Source organism: Triturus cristatus, chromosome 7, assembly GCF_964204655.1.
Source record: "Triturus cristatus chromosome 7, aTriCri1.1, whole genome shotgun sequence".
NCBI lineage: Eukaryota > Metazoa > Chordata > Amphibia > Caudata > Salamandridae > Triturus > Triturus cristatus.
Genome location: NC_140590.1, coordinates 1325267910 through 1325284366, shown reverse-complemented (window position 1 = coordinate 1325284366; position 16457 = coordinate 1325267910). Strand labels below are relative to the sequence as shown.

General features: G+C 52.7%; 1 protein-coding gene across 4 annotated transcripts in view; it reads right to left on the bottom strand.

The window, feature by feature from the left end:
• Positions 1–16457, bottom strand: part of RABEP2 (rabaptin, RAB GTPase binding effector protein 2) — a 530397-nt gene that overhangs the window by 330191 nt on the left and 183749 nt on the right. The gene's annotated exons all lie outside the window — the stretch shown is intronic.

Genomic DNA, 16457 nt, shown 5'->3' with positions numbered 1-16457 from the left:
GCTTAGTTAGTTTAACCATCTATGGGGCGACAGGCACACTGCACTTTGGGGGGGCTGTTTGGGCTCATGCAGGGGTGCAGGGAGGGGGGAGTTCCGTTGGGGTGGGTGGGTTGGGGTGGGGTGTTGTACGTTTTTACCACAAGGCAAACCCTTTTTTGTATTGATCTTAAGGTGCTCTCCGGGGGACGAATGATGGCTTTTGTGTGTGATGGGGGGTAGGGACTTGACTTTGTTGTCCTGGAACGTTAATGGACTGGGGGATAGGATCAAACGAGGTGTGGTCCTGCAGTATTTGAAACGAATCTCACCCGACGTAGTCTTTCTGCAGGAGACACACCTTATTGGTAATTCTTTTTGTGCCATGAATCGGCGTGGCTACCGTTTAGTGGCCCACTCGGGCTTCACGTCGGGCTCCCGGGGTGTGGGCATCATGGTGAAGAACTCGCTCCCGTTGGAAATTGATGAGGTGCTCCATGATGATAGGGGACGTTACACTGTCTTGGTGGGAAGAATGGAGGGCAAAGTAGTCGTCTTTGTATCAGTATACGTCCCACCGGGGCTACAGTCGACCACTTTTGCAGACCTGGGGCGCCTCCTCCTTGGCCTTCCGGGGGGGGCTTCTGGTGATTGGGGGGGACTTCAATGCGGTGGTTTCTGGGACTGTGGATCGTCACCCCCCTAGGGACCTCCCCCGGGCACAGGCGTGGCTGTCCGGCCTCTTGGATACACTGGGATTGGTGGACTGCTGGCGCTTAAAACATCCCACGCAGCTGCAGTACACTTTCCACTCCGGGGCCCATGGTAGCCTCTCACGGCTTGATTATGTCCTTGTCCCGGCGGCCTATGTTGGGAGAGTAGGAGAGGTGCGCCATTTGGCGCGGGGTATTTCAGATCACTCCCCGCTCCTGTTACACATTGATGTCTGCCCGAGGGGTGAGGGCAGGGTAGTTCCAATCAACGCTTGGTACTTGCGCGACCCCATCATTCGCGCTGACTTGATTAAATCCTTACAGCGATACTTCGATGAGAATGTGGGGTCCGTCCCTTCGGCTATTTCCCTGTGGGAAGCCTTCAAGACAGTTCTCAGAGGGGAGGCCCTATCCCTTATTTCTCATGCCCGGAGGCGCGAGCGGGAGGAGGTGACCCGGGTGGAGGCCGAAATTGTCGAATTGGAGGGTGATCTAGAGGGTGGGGTGACAGATGCTGCGCTACATGTCCTACAGCTTAAGCAGGCGGCCTACAGGGCCCTCGTCACGGAGGCGGCCAGGGCCTCAGTAGGGAGCAACAGGGGCGACTGTATGATGTGGGCGATAAGGCTGGTAAACTGCTCGCGTGGTTGGATAAAAAGGAGAGAGCGAATCGTGTGGTCCCGCTGATTGAGAGGATGGATGGTGTGAGTGTAACCGAGCCAGAAGAAATTGTCTCCTGTTTCGCGGATTATATCCGTGAAGTGTATTCCCCGGTTTCTCCCTGCTCGGAGGAGGATTCCCATGCCCTGCTTAGGGATATCGCGCTCCCTTCCCTTTCGGAGGACGACAGGGTGTCGTTGGATGCCGCTCCCACCTCCGACGAAATTGCCCTCGCCATACGCTCGGTCGCCTCTGGCAAGGCCATGGGCCCGAATGGCATCCCTATCGAGTTGTATAAGTTGCGACCGGATGCATTGGCACCCCACCTTCGCGCGATGTTCCTGGCGGCCCACTCGCTGGGCTCCCTCCCGCTGGACCAGCGTCTGGCTACAATTGTGGTGATCCACAAGGAAGGGAGACCTCGGGACCGGGTTACATCCTACCGGCCTATCTCGCTCTTAAATGCGGAGCCCAAAATTCTCGCCAAGGTGCTGGCCAATCGGCTGGTCGGCGTGGTGGGCGATCTGGTCCATCAAGACCAGTCCGGCTTTATTCCCCATCGCAACACAGCCCTTAATCTGCGGCGCTTGCACGGGGTGCTCGCACGTGTTCCATTCGTGCGGGAGCCGGCCATACTGGCATCCTTAGACGCCACCATGGCGTTTGACACGCTTGAGTGGCCATACATTTGGGCGATGCTGGCGAAGTTTGGATTTGGCCCGGGTTTCATCAGTTGGGTCAAATTGTTGTACTCGGGCCCATTGGCGCAGGTGGTGGTAAACGGAAGAGTATCGGCCCCATTCGAACTGGGCCGGGGCACGCGGCAGGGCTGTCCCTTGTCGCCGCTCCTGTTTGCGCTGGCCTTGGAGCCCCTGGCGGAGTGGCTGCGGTGGGAGCCTTCCATCCGTGGTCTCCGTTGGACCCCCGAGTACGAGGACCGCGTGTCCCTATACGCTGACGACATTCTTTTGTACCTAGCCTCCCCACGTAAATCACTAATAGTCCTGGTTGATGTTTTAGGTTCATTTGGCCGCAACTCAGGCCTTGTCATCAACTGGGCTAAATCATGTGTGTATGTGCTCTCCGGGGAGGCTCCCGTTCTCCCGCGGGGCTGTCCGATCCAGATTGCCGCTCAGGGGTTTAGGTACCTGGGTGTCTACATTACTCTGGACCCGGAGGCCCGCTACGAGCGGAACTTGCTTCCCCCCCTCCAGCGTTTGAGGGAGGACGTCGCGCGTTGGCGGCGCCTGCCGCTTTCGCCGCTCGGCCGGGCGGCGCTGTTTAAAATGATGTCGTTGCCACGCTTCCTGTACGCTCTCCAGAACACTATGGACTTAGTCCCGGCGCGCTACTTCCGTGAGGTGGAGAGTCTACAGCGCCGCCTGTTCTGGGACGGGAGGCCGCGTATTGCCCTGGCGAAGTTGACGCTCCCATGGTACGACGGGGGGATTGCCCTCCCGGATATTAAACGGTATTACTGGGCCTCCCAGTTAGCTGCAATCAACCATGGCCTCTACGGGCCCGCCTTGAACCCGGCATTTGAAATGGACAAGATGCTCCTGCCCGGTGGCGACTATAATCGAGCGCTCTACTCTTGCGCGCCCGACGCTCGCCTGACGGGACCTACGCGTGTCATGGTGCGAGTATGGCACGCGGCTAATGCAGCTATGGGGTGGAAGGACCGTTTGACCCGGGCGTCACCGCTGTACGCATCGGAGAGGTTGGGCTCCCTGTGGACCTCGAAGGGCTTCGAGAAGTGGGACATGATAGGCATCAGTAAAGTCGGTGATCTCTGGACGAGGGGGGGATTTAAAACATTCGAGATGCTGCAGACGGAGTTTCAGCTGCAGGACAGTGAATACTTTCGGTACCTGCAGGTCCGTCATGCACTGGGCTCCGTCGTCCCAGACGTTGCCTCCATCCCGGAGTCTTCCCCCCTGGAGGACAGAGTACTAGATGGCCATGTACCAGACAGCACGATCTCCCTTATTTACAAAAAGCTGATCAATGACCGCTCGGGCTTGCTAACTGGCCTCCGAGAGGCCTGGGTTGCCGATGGGCTGGAGTTGGACGACGAGGACTGGACCTCCGCGGTGGCCTCTCCCAAGGAGGTGGCCATACCGGCTCGCCTTCGCTTCGTCCAGCTTAAGATACTCCACCGGGTCTACATGACGGGGCCAAGGCTTCTGCGTATGGGCTATGCTGAGGATGGGCTGTGTAAGCGTGGGTGTGGTGCTTTGGCGACCTTTCTGCATATTTTGTGGGAATGTCCGAAGGTGGAGCGATTTTGGCGTGGTGTGCATGAGGTCCTGCGAGTGGTTACGCGTGTCGCGCTGCTGCCTGAAGCGAGGAGGTGCCTGTTGAATGTGTGGGAACCAACTGACTACTCGGCTCCGCAGATGTGGTGGGTGACTCTGGGATATATAGTAGCTAAGCGTGATATTGCTCAACTGTGGGGATCCCAGAAGCCCCCGGCGGTGTCGGCCTGGAAAGAACACATGGACTGGTGCATGTTTCGAGAAAAGGTGGTGTATGTGGCGAGGGGTAAGCCTGGGACATGGGTGAAAGTATGGGGCCCCTGGAACGCCTATCGTGGGGGTATCTGCGCGCCACCACTGTTGCCTGCTGCCTCACCAGCCCCGTCCCCTTAGCTGACTCCTTCCCCCAGCCCCGGGCACAGGGTTCCCCCAGTCCTTGCTCTGTTCCCCTTCCCCTCTTTAGACTCCTGTGTCTACTTGGGGTCCCCCATTCGGGGAGCACGTGCTGCTACTGTCGATTGCGGGTTGCCTTGTGGGTGTGGTTTTTTCTTGTTGTTTGTATAAAATGAAACCGTATTGTGGGGTCTGACTGATATGGCCCACGGCATTGATACCTCCTGATTATGCTCCTCTGCACACCAAGTGTTTTATGACCGTATGTCATATGCTCCTGTCATCCTAGCGGCCGGCCGAAAGGTTGTAGGCCCATACCTGTATATTCTTGAGATTTGTAATAAACGGTTTAAAAAAAAAAAAAAAAAATAAAACAATTCTGAACAGTGTATTGAATGAATCCCTCCAAATCAAGTCACATTGCATGCTCATCTGCTGCCCCCATAGATCATCTGCTAATTTAAACTCGCCATCTACTTCCTCTACTATTGCCCAGTACCATAAAGAGACCTCCCTTCTGACTCTAGGCTTTGAAACCAGTTGGTCCTCTAGATTACTCTCCCTTCCTAAAGGCCCGGTACTCCTAGCCTGTGATAGTGCCCAGCTTCTCAATTGGATGTATTTAAATTTTGAGAGTCCGGGCCCTACCATCTCATAGAGCACATCCCAGGGAGGGAGGTCAGCACCATCCAATAGGTCTCCCCACGTCAGTAACCCTGCATCTCGTAAGGGCATGCTCAAGCTATCACGGAGGCATGCAGGAGTGCCGGGGGAATCCCATATTGGGGCCTTTCTTGAAAAGTAACCCAGCCCTATTCTCCTTCTTATTGCTGACCAGCTACTAGCTAATGACTGAAGAATTTTTAATTTAACTTTTTAAAAGAATTTATGGTCTCCAAATTTAAACATAAAGCCATCTTCTGACAAATCTGAACCCCTCAGCATAGCCCGGAACAGGTGTCCCTCTGTAGTGCTAGTGGGTGTCTTCAACAGCATACGAGAATGAGACAACTGGAATGCCCATGCATAATATTGTAGATCGGGCATAGCCAGACCCCCCTTCTCCCTCTTCCACCTAAGCTTCTTCCATGCTATCCTAGTAGCTTTATGCTTCCAGATAAATGAATTTAGTTCTCCTTGACATTTTGCCAATTGTTTCATATCAAAGGACAGTGGGATAGCACCGAAGAGAAACAATATCTTGGGGAGGATAGACATTTTAACCAAGTTGATCCTACCCAGAATTGATAAAGGAAGATGCAACCATGAATTCAACTGAACTTGGCATTCTCTAAAAAAAAATTTAAGGTTACATTCTGGGATCTTTTCCACTTCCTGAGTTATTCTAATTCCTAGGTATCTCATATTAGTGACGATCTGATGATACGTGGTTTCCATATTCCAAGCCATGATCTCAGTTTTACTTGGATTAATCTCGTATCCCGAGATCAAGCCAAACTCTTCTGCACGTGTGATAATCGTGTTGAAGGCACTGTCAAGATCTGCTGTGAAAATTAGTATATCATCTGCATACAGTGCCACTCTCCTCTCCCACTCTCCTAGTTTAAAAGGGATGATGTTATGTTCTTCTCTTAAAACCTGTGCAAAGGGTTCTATATATAAATTAAACAGGAGAGGGGAAATGGGACAGCCCTGTCGCGTTCCCCTAGTGATGGTGATGGTGAAGGGATCTGTCAGAGCCCCATTAACAAGTAATCTGGCAATCGGAGCCTTATACAGTAATTCAATTGCCCGGCAGAAGCCAGCTCCCAAGTTAAACTTTCTCATCACCTCCAAGAGGTATGGCCAATAAACCCGATCAAAGGCCTTTGTTGCGTCTAATGTTAATACTGCCAAGGGGAGGGAAAAAGAAGACGCGATGTCAATAGCCCCTATTAGGTCGTAAGTGAGGTCTGATAATTGTCTCCCTTGGATAAAGCCCTTCTGATCTTGATGGATAACCTTGCCCACTACACCTCCTAACCTCTTTGAGAGGATGGCGGTGAAGATTTTATAATCAAAATTAAGGAGTGATACGGGGCGATAAGATCCACAGTCAGTAGGAGGTTTTCCTTGTTTTAAAATTAGGACGACTGTCGCTTCGCTCCAAGACCCCGGAGGGTCATCTCCATCCACCAATATGCTATTAAAAAGTCTAGATAGCACAGGGATCTATAAGAAGGCGATATAACTCTGCTGGAAGGCCGTCAGGCCCTGTCGCCTTACCTTTTTTTGGAGTTATTAATTACCATTCTAATTTCGTCTTCAGTAATTTCGTTATCCAAAGCATCATGCTGTTCCCTCGTGAGACTTGGTAGTTTAATCTTATCAAGCCAATTACATCTCCTCACAGGGTCCTCAATGGTGTCGTTGGTATACATCTTCTGGAAAAATTCACGAAAAGCCGCCCCGATGTCTAGATTAGATAACCGAGGTAAGCTTTCTCCATCCACCACTATCTGCTTGATATGGTTCCGGACCTGATCAGATTTAACTTTCCACGCGAGCAATTTACCAGCACTTTCCCCGAACTCAAAATGGGAAATGTTGCCCTCCTCCCATTTGCGAGAGATTCTGTCTTGGAGAGTACACAGCGCTGGGAAACATGGCGTCCGCTAGCTGAGCGGTAGCACACGTCCCTGCTCTGCGTTCCTCCCTAACCTACTGAGCGAGAAACATATGCTGCCATCATCGTGCTGAGAGAAGATTTTCTGCGGGAGTATAGACGTCTTTTACCTGCGTTGAGGTTTGGAGGGGCTCCCTGTATGAGTCCCGGTCTCTCTTGTCCTTTGTTTTTGCCGCGCTGGGACAGAGCCGCCCTGGAGCTGCGACGCGGTCGCAGAGCGGCGGCTCGCGGTCTCCTCCGGGAGAACTCAGGCAGCGTCAGCACAAGGGGGATCGGAGCTTACCTCCTGCAGAGTGGCGCTAAGGAATCTAAAGACGGTAAGGTTGCTGTCTCTGCTACAGCCAAGGTGGACAATAACGACGGCCAGGGGCATGATACTGTGGCCGGTGAGAAGCTTATTAATCCCCCATTAGAGAGTTCTAGTTTATCTTTCTCTACTCGGGCGAAGAAAGCCGGTCGGACCGAAATTACCCTGAAAAAGACACAGCAAAGTATATGCAGTGCAGGGGACAAAAGGAAGGAAAAGAGAGGTGAAAACCCAGGAGAGGTCGCTGGACTGGGTTTCCTGCGATCTAGAAGAGGAGGCAGGGGTTCAGAAGATCTCCCTCGCTATACCAGAATCGAGCAAGAAAAGGGGGCAGCAAACTGTTCTGTCTCAGGTGGAGCATATATCTCAGAATCCTCAGAACATTTCTGTGAAGGGGAGGAGAGTAATAGAGACAAGCAAGAAGAGCTCTGCTAAGGCCTCTACTAAATCCACTACCGTAAAAGTTACCCCTTCTCTTCGCTCCTTTTTTAGGGTTCAGCCCCAGATATTAAATATTACAAGCCAAGAGACCCCCCTAGAGTTGTGTTGTACTCCCACCTTGGGGGGGGACCTAAGATCCTTGCCCCTCTTACCATTCAAGACGGAGAATTTTGCTACCTTTGCTGGTTCTAATAGGGGGGCATTCAGTACATCCGATATCTCCACTCTATCTACTATGTCTACCTCGGTTTCTTCTGCCACTTTTAACGCCTTAGAAGCCACTAATATCATAGACTCTACACCGACTCAGGCTATACCCCCTATGATAGCACCTGCAGCTCCAAATAGTATGATTTATATCCCTGTTAACATCGCACCCACTATTGTTTCTTCGGAAACGGCACAAGATCGGGATGCAATCCAGGTTGTAACTCTGTCCGACTCTGTGAAGGGAGGAGGGGTAGGAGTGGAGACTCACTCAATAGAGGCCCTCTTTATGTCATTAAAAAACGACATTAAACAAGGTTTTGCGGTCTCCTCAGAGAACCAGGCTGAGATAAGAGCTGCATGTGATGCCTTAGAAAAGAAAGTAGATTTCCTGAATGCGAGGACTGATAATCTGGAGGGCTCTGTTGAGCATTTTAAGGCTAATCTAGGGGTTGCTGAGGATAAAATTCAGGCTTCACGTAGAGACGGAGATGCCCTGAGGGAGAGAGTGGAGTCACTTGAAAATAATTCACGACGGAATAATCTACGCCTCTTAAAGATCCCGGAGGGGAAGGAGGGGAGTGATTTAAAGGCGTATATCGTGGCTATGCTTAAGGACTCTCTCAATCTGGAAGAATCACTGGAGTTCCTTGGAAATGATATCCAGAGGATCCACAGGGATCCATTTCGATTGAATTCCGGGAGAATGAAACCAAGGAAAATCCTTATAAACTTCCTCACATATGCGCTAAAGGAGAAGATTCTGAACTTGGCGCTTAAGGCGAAGTCATTAAAGGGACCAGATTTCTCGTATGAGGTGCGCTCGGATTTATTTAAAGTAACTTTGGAGCGCCAGTGGGAATTGGGCCAGAGGATGGACAAGCTCAGGGCATTGGGTGCCACAGTGCAGATGAGATTTCCCGCCTTCCTCAAGATTATGCATAACAACAAAATGTTCAATATTAGATCTCCATATGAGGCTGACGAGCTATTAGTGTCCTTAAGCAGAAGCGAGAAAGACTGAACAGAACCATCTTAGGAATTTCGAATTGGGTATGCACCCCCCCTTCCCCCCTCACTTTCAGGAAGGTGAAAGGTACGAGATGCTTATGTACAAGTTAGTAAACATGATTAAACGATGAGAACTGATGAGAAAAGGAGAAGGGAAAAGAAAGATGAGAAAGGGGAAGAGAGGGGAAAGTGGTAAAGTGAAAAAGAAAAAAAAAAGAAAGAAGAGAGGAAAGGGGGAAAAAAAAAGAAAAAAAGAGAAGGGGAAAAAAATATAAAAAGAAAAAAGAAAAAAAAAAGAGGAGAAAGAGAAAGGGGGGGAAAAAAGAGGAGAGGGAGAGAGGGAAAAAAAAGGAAATTAAAAAAAATATATATAGATAGTTTAATAATTTCTAATGGGGTCCTTAATCAACTCTCTCGACCGATGGTTGTATATCACTCGGGTTCGTCCTTTTTTTGGTCACTTTTTTTTTTGTTTGTTTTGTAGATCTTAACCCTTTAGTAGTAGGTTAGGGGGGGGATCAGCAGAAGCAATGAGACGTAAATATGGCCTCACATCAGGCCATAGCAATAAGGGTGGGGTTTCCCATGGGAGGGGGGAGAGGGTTTGGGAAGGGTAAAAGCATAAAAAGTCCTCACTTTTCGTTGCCCCAGTATTATTTTTTCGGGTTTAACTTCCTTTTGCAGTTTATGCAGAACTTATTCGCTGTCTTTGAAAGCTTATTGTGCTCTTGGGCCGATGGGATGGCATTAAAGTCTGAAATAAGAATCTTAGTATGACATTAATCCACTTTCTGTCCTGGAATGTGAATGGGTTGCGTACAAGGAATAGAAGGGCTAGAATTTTACAATATTTAAAGGATTCACCTGCGCAAGTCATTGCAATCCAGGAATCACATCTGCTAAAAGCAGACTTCTGAAATTTTAACTAAACAGAGATGGGCCGATGTCTTTGCCTGCACAGATCAGACGGCCAATATTAGAGGGGTGATGGTTCTCTTTAAAAAACAAGCAAAGGCACAAGTACTAGAATGTAGGGAGGATTTCAGTGGAAGATGGCTCATATTAAAAACATCACTGTCGGATTCGCTTTTCACTTTGGTAGTCTATTATGGACCTAATCAAGATGATCCTTCCTTTTTAGATACAATTAGTACTCATTTGCTTGACTTTCCTGATCCCATTATTTGGATGGGAGACTTTAATATTGTGCTACATCCTGGACTAGATAAATCGCTTAAGTCACGAGCTGGGGTTCCCTCCAAATCACGCTTTACCCGATTAAGTATTATGATACAGATCGGCCTCTCAGATGTCTGGAGAGAGCGTGCAGGAGACCAACCTGGGGTGTCGTTTATCAATCTGAAATACCACCATAAATCTAGAATTGATTATGCTCTGTTCAGTTATGCGTTAAGGGATACGATCAAATCTATTGAATATCTCCCATCCCATCTGTCAGACCATTCTGCATTAGCTTTCTCTTTAACACTTCTGCAGCAGCAAAAACCTAGATCGTGGTCTTTTGATCGCACTATATTACTAGTGGAGGACGAGATAACATTTCTTAATCTTGAGACTATTCAGTTTCTCAACCTAAATCTGAACTCAGCGAAAACATCGACGGTGTGGGACACTTTGAAAGCCTATTGGAGAGGCTGTATTACTAATCATGCCTCCTTTAGGAAAAATAATTTCAGTAATGCTGTTAAGGGGTTAGAAGAGGACATCGCTAGAGTCCAATCAAAATTAAATATCATACCAGGAAATAATTCTAAATCTGATCTGGAAGAATTAGATTCCCTAAAAAGGCAAACATTTATATAACAGAGCCACAGATACACAAATCAGGGATGCAACCTGACTTGTGCATGTCTTTCTGGTAAAAATACACTCTTCTTCATATGTATGCCCACACACATCAGAGCATATTCTCCTGGTTTTCATCTTTATTCTGTTGTCCCAGAAAGCATCCTTTACCTAACGACAGAGTCTCACTGAAAACATATAACAGATAATTCTGTGATAATTGCATGTAACAGCACTTGTGAGAACGGGGGGCAGGAGTCATCTCAGAGAGGAATCTAAGCATCTGCAGACATGTGGAGAAACTGATTTAACTCAGGATGCATTGGAGATAGGTAACCTGAAGTGGACAGATTCCCTTTTAGATATCTTCACAACATTCCCCTCTTTCGATACGGAGGATCTCTGCTCAAAAGACAAATTATTTTCACAGTCCAAATAGCAAAGATGCCAGTCTCCTAGTCTCTCCAATTTAAGCTCTTCAAAAGGAAAAAAAAGAGGCATAGACTTCGTGTTTTGCATACCAAATTCCTCTGACCCAGAGCTCCAGGAATCGGTATGTATGCCAAGATGGATGAGCTGAAACAGCAGCATAAAACTCCATCACTGCCAGCTTCTTTCAGGGGCTCTCATATAACTACCTTGAATGCATTCAATTACAAATTTACTTTGATTTAATACACTATATGTGAGAAGCTCAGTTTCTGTTGCATTAAACCCCCACTTTTTGCCAGACTACTGATGCACTTTTGACTTGATGTGCCCAGGGATCCTGTCAATTAGGTTTCAAGGGCCTATGTTCTTTCCTCCAAAACTATACCCAAACCCAATTGGGATCTCTGGCCACAGGTCAGCCCCTGGTAAATGGTACCACAGGTACCCAGGGCACTGTGACAAGGGAAGACCTCTAAGGGCTGCAGCACTTATTGTGCCACCCTTAGAGGCCCTGTACCTTTACACATACACTGCCATTGCAGGCTGCGTGTTTTGGTGCAAAACAAAGTGAAGAGTCAATATGGCACCCATCTCAGGGTGCCATGCCTACAACCCACTGCCTTGGCATAGATCTGTCACCCCTCTAGCAGGGTGCCCTATACCAGTGGTGAGGGTACAGGTGCATGAGCCCTGTACCACTACAGAGTCCATTCTTAGACATTGTAAGTGCAGTGCTGCCATTAAGAGTATACGGTGCTGGGAGTTTCAATCAATCAATCAAGCCATTTATAAAGCGCACTACTCACCCGGAAGGTCTCAAGGCGCTAGGGGGGGGGGGGGGTGCCGCTACTGCTCGAACAGCCAGGTCTTGAGCTTCTTCCTGAAGGAGAGGTGGTCTTGGGTCAGGCGCAGGTCGGGAGGGAGGGAGTTCCAGGACTTGCCGGCCAGGTAGGAGAAGGACCTTCCTCCTGTTGTCGCTCTACGGATGCGGGGGACGGCGGCGAGGGCGTGGCTGGCTGATCGGAGATGGCGTTTGGGAGCGTAGAAGTTGAGGCGGTTGTTGAGGTAGCTTGGGCCTTGGTCGTGTAGGGCTTTGTGTGCGTGGGTGAGGAGACGAAAGGTGATTCTCTTGTTGACGGGGAGCCAGTGCAGGTCTCTCAGATGTCCGGAGATGTGGCTGCTTCGGGGGATGTCGAGGATGAGTCTGGCTGAGGCGTTCTGTATCCGCTGGAGTCTCTTCTGGAGCTTGGCGGTGGTTCCGGCGTAGAGGGCGTTGCCGTAGTCCAGTCGGCTGGTGACAAGGGCCTGGGTGACCGTCTTCCTGGTCTCGGTGGGGATCCACCGGAAGATCTTCCGTAGCATGCGCAGGATGTTGAAACAGGACGAGGAGACGGCGTTGACTTGTCTGGTCATGGAGAGGGAGGAGTCCAGGATGAAGCCCAGGTTTCATGCGTGGTCTGTCGGTTTGGGTGCGGTGCCCAGGGCGGGGGGCCACCAGGAGTCGTCCCAGGCGGAGGGCGAGGAGCCCAGGATGAGGACTTCCGTCTTGTCTGAGTTCAGTTTCAGGCGGCTGGTCATCATCCACTCGGCTACGTCTTTCATCCCTTCGTGGAGGTTGGCTCTGGCGGCGGCGGGGTCGTTGGTCAGGGAGAGGATCAGCTGGGTGTCGTCGGCGTAGGAGATGATGTTGAGGTTGTGTTGGCGTGCGATGGCCGCAAGGGGGCTCATGTAGACGTTGAAGAGGGTGGGGCTGAGTGAGGATCCTTTGGGGACGCCGCAGATGATTTCGGTGGCCTCTGACTTGTACAGTGGTAGGCGGACTCTCTGTGTCCTTCCGTCGAGGATGGAGATGATCCATTCCGGTGCCTTCTCCTGGATTCCGACGTTGCACTAGGGTGCGGTGGCAGACAGTGTCGAAAGCCGCGGAGAGGTCTAGGAGGATGAGGGCCGCTGTTTCTCCGTTGTCCAGCAGGGCTCGGATGTTATCGGTGGCAGCGATGAGGACGGTCTCGGTGCTGTGGTTGGCTCGGAAGCCAGACTGTGAAGGGTCGAGGGATCCATTCGTCTCGAGGAAGGCGGCCAGCTGCTTGTTGACGGTCTTCTCGATGACTTTGGCTGGAAACGGGAGGAGCGAGATGGCGCGGTAATTCTTGAGTTCGGTGGGGTCCGCTGTTGGTTTCTTTAGTAGAGCGCTGAGTTCGGCGTGCTTCCAGCTCTCAGGGAAGGTGGCGGTGTCGAAGGAGGTGTTGATGATGTCTCGCAGGTGGGGTGCGATGACAGCGTCGGCCTTGTTGAATACGTGGTGAGGGCAGGGGTCGGTCGGAGATCCGGAGTGGATAGAGTTCATCGTGTGGATGGTGTCTTCTGTGTTGATCGGGGTCCAGGCGATGAGGGTGGTGGTGGGGGGCGTTGGTGCGGTCGTGGGGGGCGTTGTTTGTGGGATGAAGCTGTTGTGTATGTCAGCGATCTTGTTGTGGAAGTAGGAGGCGAGGGAGTTGCAGAGGTCTTGCGATGGGGTGATGTCGTTGTTTCCGGCGTTGGGGTTGGAGAGCTCTTTCACGATGTTGAAGAGTTCCTTGCAGTTGTGTGCATTGTTGTCCAGCCGGTCCTTGAATGCAGTTTTCTTGGTGGCGTGGATTAGTTGATGGTGCTTCCGGGTGGCGAGCTTGAGGGTGGTCATGTTGTCCGATGTTGGCTCCCTTCTCCAGGCTTTCTCGAGGGCTCGGCAGTTCTTTTTGGAGCTCTTGAGTTCGTCGGTGAACCATGGGGCCTTCTTGCTGCCGGGTCTGTTGGGCGGGGTCCTCAGTGGGGCGAGTTCGTCCGCGCAGGTGCTGATCTACTTTGTGAGGTTGTCGGCGGCCTGGCTAGGGTTCGCTGAGCTGGCTGGAGGGTGCTGTCTCAGGGAGGCGGCGAGCTGGTCGGCTGTGACCTTGTTCCAGCTTCTACGGGCCTCCTGTTGCTGGTGGTGGTGGATCGTGGTTCTTCTGAAGGTGAAGTGGACGCAGCTGTGGTCCGTCCAGTGGAGTCCAGTGGCGTGGCTGAAGGCGATGTCTTTGCTGGATGAGAAGATGGCGTCGAGTGTGTGTCCGGCGAGGTGGGTGGGGGTGGACACCAGCTGCTTGAGTCCGAGGTTGGCGAGGTTGTCAAGCAGGGTGGTGGTGTTGCGGTCGTTGTTGTTCTCCAGGTGGAAGTTGATGTCCCCCAGGAGGATGTAGTCAGCGGAGGGGAGGGCGTGCGGGCTGATGAAGTCGGCGATGTCTTCGCTGAATGTGGTGCGTGGTCCCAGGGGTCGGTAGATCAGGGTGCCTCTGAGGGTGGTCTTGGGGTCGGTGTGGATCTGGAAGTGTAGGTGTTCGGCGGTAGTCAGGGTGTCGTCGGTGTTGGTCGTGATGCGGATGGTGTTCTTGTGGACGATGGCGATGCCTCCTCCAGTCTGGTTGTCGCGGTCTCACCGGGTGATCTTGTATCCCTCTGGGATGGCGATGGCGATGTCGGGCGCTGAGGAGTCGTTCATCCAGGTTTCCGTGAGGAAGGCAACGTCTGGAGATGTGGTGTCGAGGAGGTTCCAGAGTTCGATGGCGTGTCTGTGGACGGAGCGGGTGTTGAGCAGGATGCACTTGAGGTGGTTGCTGCTGGTGTTCGGCTTGGCGGGTGCTGGTGCGGGGCAGGTCCGGATGCAGGTGTACTTGCAGGCGAGGCAGCTGAAGGGTCCGTGGGTGCGTCTCGGGGTGGCTTGGTAGCATCCCGGGGTTCGGCCGGTGTTGAGTGCGTTGAGGGTGGCGGCGTCGTATGTCCGGCGGGTGGGCTGGGGTCCTCGGGGGCCAGGGGTTTGGGCGCTGGGCGCGGGCCAGGCACGGACGGGCGCAGACGGGCTTACCTTTGGCGCACCTTCGGCGCACAATCGGCGCGCCCGCTGCGCGTGCACGCTGCGCGTTGGCCACTCTGCCATATGAGGAGAGTGGGGGGGCGGAGCGAGGGAGGGGCAGCTGGGAGGGGGAGCGGGGTGGCGAATGGGGAGTGCGAGCGAGGGAAGGGGGCGGGGCCGCAGGGGGGCAGCGGCGGGGAGGTGGCGGGAAACGCGGCCGGGGCTGGGCGAGGGGGGGGGGGGGAGCACAGGGGCTGGGTAAAACGGCGGGAACGATCGGCGGCGAAGCAAGCTGGTGGCAGGGGACACAGACAAGAGATCCGCAGACCAAGTGGATCCGGCGGTCAGAGCACGGCAGAGGGCGCAGGGCCCAGCTCGGGCAGAGGTGGCACCAGGGGACGGGCTCACTCGCGGGGAGTGTGCTCGGGGGGTGACCTGTCCGGGGACAGAGGTCACTGCACCTTGCTGGCAGCGACGGCCTTAAGTAGTCTCGTGGGAGGGAGGGGCAGCTGGGAGGGGGAGCGGGGTGGCGAATGGGGAGTGCGAGCGAGGGAAGGGGGCGGGGCCGCAGGGGGGCAGCGGCGGGGAGGTGGCGGGAAACGCGGCCGGGGCTGGGCGAGGGGGGGGGGGGGAGCACAGGGGCTGGGTAAAACGGCGGGAACGATCGGCCGCGAAGCAAGCTGGTGGCAGGGGGCACAGACAGGAGATCCGCACACCAAGCGGATCCGGCGGTCAGGGCACGGCAGAGGGCGCAGGGCCCAGCTCGGGCAGAGGTGGCACCAGGGGACGGGCTCACTCGCGGGGAGTGTGCTCGGGGGGTGACCTGTCATTACGAACTCCATAACACCATAATGGCTACACTGAAAATTGAGAAGTTTGGTATCAAACTTCTCAGCACATTAAACCCACACTGATGCCAGGGTGGGATTTAATGAAAAATGCATCTTAGAGATGCCCCCTGAAAAACAATCAGCCTCTGGTGGGGTCCCTGACTGGTACACACCAGCCTGCCACCACGAGACATGTTTCTGGACTCCTAGGGTGAGAGACTTTGCTGCCTGAGCCCAGAAACAAAGCCTTTTCTGGGCAGATGTGTTCACACCTCCCGCAGGACAGGAAGGGCCATCTGTGGCAGGGGAGCTTCACAGGCCTGGCAGCCTTTGTAATGAAACCCCCAGCCTCTCCTGCTGTCAGCAGAAGGCCCCCTTCCCGTCTCCCCTCCATTTCGGCAGGAAGAGAGGCAGGAAAAATTAGCCAGCCCAGAAAGTGTGCCCACCTCTGCCAACCCCACCCCTCAGGTGGGGGAGGCGAGGTGAAGCCACTCTTCAGTTCCAGACATCTTGCAGATGTCAGGCACTCCCCAATCAGGATTAGGGATTGTGCTCACTCCCCCACGTGGGGTGAGCACACCAAGGGTGTAGTCATCCTAAGGTCAGTAGCCCATTGGCTACTGACCACAGGACCCCTAAAACGCCGCCTAAATACAGTATTTAGGGGGCAGCATTGAACCAAGAACTCAGAATCCCGCAACCTAAGAAGAAAAAGGACAAAAGAAAATGCCCAGCAGAGGAGACTGGAAAGAACAACTGACTTGGCCACAGCCCTACCGCCCATCTGCAGTTTCCAGAGATCCTGTGCCAAAAATCATCTTGTCCTGCAGCCAGCGACCTCCAGAACTCCTGGGGGGACTAACTGCCTTCAACAAAGACGGGATCTCCTATGAACAGCAGCTCTGCTCAGAAGAAACACCAAAGAAACACTC